Here is a 3,113-nt window from a genome sequence, read left to right on the forward strand (position 1 = left end):
CTGGCCCAGCCGCTGAGTTTACGTCCTGGTTTAGTTATGTACCTATTGTGTACTCTTGGGCAACTTCTGTACATATGCTTTAATTAAGCCTTTACTTCACACTATGGCGGAGGCTTTAAATAAGTGTTTGATTGCTTAAGTAACAGCATGTTAAATATGCAATAACAGTGGCTAGATCTACAAGTAGGGTGGAGGTAAAGAGGCGCTTACCTTCTGTTTACCTTGAGTTATAAACCTGAGTTAACTCAGGATGGGGAGGCAAATGTTTTCAATTTTTAAAAATGGATTTTTATTGATTTCAGAGAAGAAGGGAGAGGGGGATAGAGATAGAAACACCAATGATGAGAGTGAATCATTGATCGGCTGCCTCCTGCACACCCCCTATGGGGGATCAAGCCCACAATCCGGGCAGGTGCTCTTCACCGGAGTCCATCGGGGACCCTTCAGTCCGCAGGCTGACGCGCTATCCACTGAGCTAAACCTGCTAGGGCTGCTTTCAATTTTTGAACCTGCTACTAAAGCAGAGTGGTACCATTCTCAGATACAAAGAAGTCGGGGAAAAGAGCAGTTTTGAAAGAAGTGAGCTTGGGAGATGAGGAATGAAGAGAGCAATTAGGAAACAATTGTAGAATTTAGAAATAAAGTCTGGCTCTTCTGAGTATTAGAGGACGCAACGTGAAAAGGAGAGGATAGGAGTACAGGATAGGAGAAAATATAGCAAATCATGTGATAATAGGTAATATCCAGAATATATAACAAACTACAACTCAACAAGAAAGCAAGCAACCGGCCTTAAAAACTTGTAAATGCGCCCTGGCCAGTGTTGCTCTGTGGTTACTGCATCAACCTGCGCAGGGAAGGGTTGCAAGTTTGATTCCCTGTCAAGGGCATGTACCTGGGTTGCAGGTTCCATTCCCCATCCCAGTCAGGTGCGTTGGGGAGGTTGGGGGAGGGGGGACCAATCCTTGTGTCTCTCCCACATTGGTGTTTCTCTCACCCCTCCCCCTCCACTCTCACTAAAAGAAGAATCAATGGGAAAATATCCTCAGGTAAGGATCAACAAAAAACAAGGGGGAGGGGTAGACTTGAACAGACATCTCTCCAAAGATCATATACTAGTAAGTGCCCAGCAAGCACATGAAAAGATGCTCAACATCACTAGCAATAGGGGAAAATGAATCAAAACCATGAGATATCATCTCATACTCACTAGAATGGTGACTATAAAAAAGAGAAAAAGAAAAGTGTTGATGAGGATGTTGAGAAAATGGAAACCTTGTACAGTTTATGGGGAAGTAAAATGGTGTAACTGCTATGGAAAATTAAAAATGAAATTGCCATATGATCCAGCAATTCTAGTTCTGAGTATATACCCAAAGGAATTGAAAACAGGACCTTCAAGAGATATTTGCATTTCTTTGTTCATAGAAGCATTATTCAAAATCGCCAAAAAGCGAAAGCAACCCAATCAACAGATGAATAGATGAATAAAATATACATACAAACAAATATTATTCTGGTGCATACCACAATTGTGAGACATTGTGCTAAATGAGTAAATCAGTCACAAAAATGACAAAGATTATATGATTCAACTTGTATGAGGTACACAGAGTAAAATTCAAAGAGACAGAAAGTAGAATGGTGGTTGCAGGGAGTGGGGGGGGGGATGGAAATAGGGAGTTGTTAAATGGGTATAGAGATCCAGTTTTGCAAGATGAAAAGGGTTCTGGAGATTGATTGAACAATACAGTTACTGTACTTAATGCTACTAACCTTTACACTTTAATGGTTACGATAATTTTCGTTATGTAAATTTTACCACACTTTTTAAAAAAGTATCCTTGCCCTAACTGGTTTTGCTCAGTAGTTAGAGCTTCAGGCACGGACTAAAGGGTCTCGGGTTTGAGGTCAACACATACCTGGGTTGCAGGCTCAATCCCCAGCCCCAGTCGGGGCACATGCAGTTAGCAACCAATCGATGTCTCTCTCTCTCTCTCACCTTGATGTTTCTCTCAGCCACTCTCTTCTCCCTCTTTTTTTTCTCTCTCTCTCTCTCAAAAGTACCTTTTATGGCCTTAGAGTGATGGTGAGAATGGATGGGAGAGGTGGGAGAAAAAATTACGAATATTAAGAAAGTGGAGTCAGGTTATTTTGAGACTTAGAGCCTCTTTTCACAGAGGTTGTTGAGTCAGGAAGAGGATTAGGAGAGATGATTAGCTTAGTTTTTGAAATGTCAATTTTGGAGTGACTATTTTGTCATTCAGTAAAATTCAATATATTTAACAGTAAAATGTAATTCTCAGAGAATAATTTGTTAGTTTATGATGCTTTTTCCCAAAGAATAGCACATCATGCCTGTTATTTTGCTCTACCTATTCCAGACTGAATGGGGGAATTAAAGGAGTGAATCTTCACCCACTGGTTTCCTTTTGCTAGTTCTTGCTTTTGACCCCAGTACAAGAAGGAATCATCTAGTAGGAGTACAACTGATTTTATTACACATTACAAAATTAAGTTCCAGAGTCCTGTAACTGGGAAAATCTTGACAGAAAACTTCATGCTTTAGAGCAGGAGAAAAAGTTGCTGGCTTTTTATTAGAATCTAACACTAGATAGAAAAGAGTTTCTTCTCCAAAAATTATGAGGATTAAACTAAATGATGTAAGTAAATTACTTAGTTACAGCACAAAAAGTGTTAGCTGCTATTATTATTTAGGTAAACACAAATGCACTACAGGTATATGTAATCCACAGAATTCTCTATGGATGTATAAACTAGAATCATTCCCAATGCAAACACATCTTTTCCATTTTGATTATGCAAGTAGAGGTCCAGTGGTTAGGTTCAGACAAGTATAAATAGGAGTAACAAAAGCAAAAAGAATATAGTAAAAACTTCTTTTAGAAAATTATGCTCTACATTTTGCACCTGGACGAGGAAAATTTTGTCATCCTTTTTACCTGGGAACTGATGAGTCTAGGAATCTTTCCCTCCTGAGTCTTGGTACCCAGCCGGAACTGAATCAGTGGCCGAACCAGGCTGCCGCACACGCTGGCGGCGGGCTTGGGGGTCAAATGGCCCCAATACACACGAGAGATCCAACCCGGAAG

The sequence above is a fragment of the Myotis myotis genome, unplaced genomic scaffold (genome assembly GCF_014108235.1).
Source record: "Myotis myotis isolate mMyoMyo1 unplaced genomic scaffold, mMyoMyo1.p scaffold_m19_p_11, whole genome shotgun sequence".
Lineage (NCBI taxonomy): Eukaryota > Metazoa > Chordata > Mammalia > Chiroptera > Vespertilionidae > Myotis > Myotis myotis.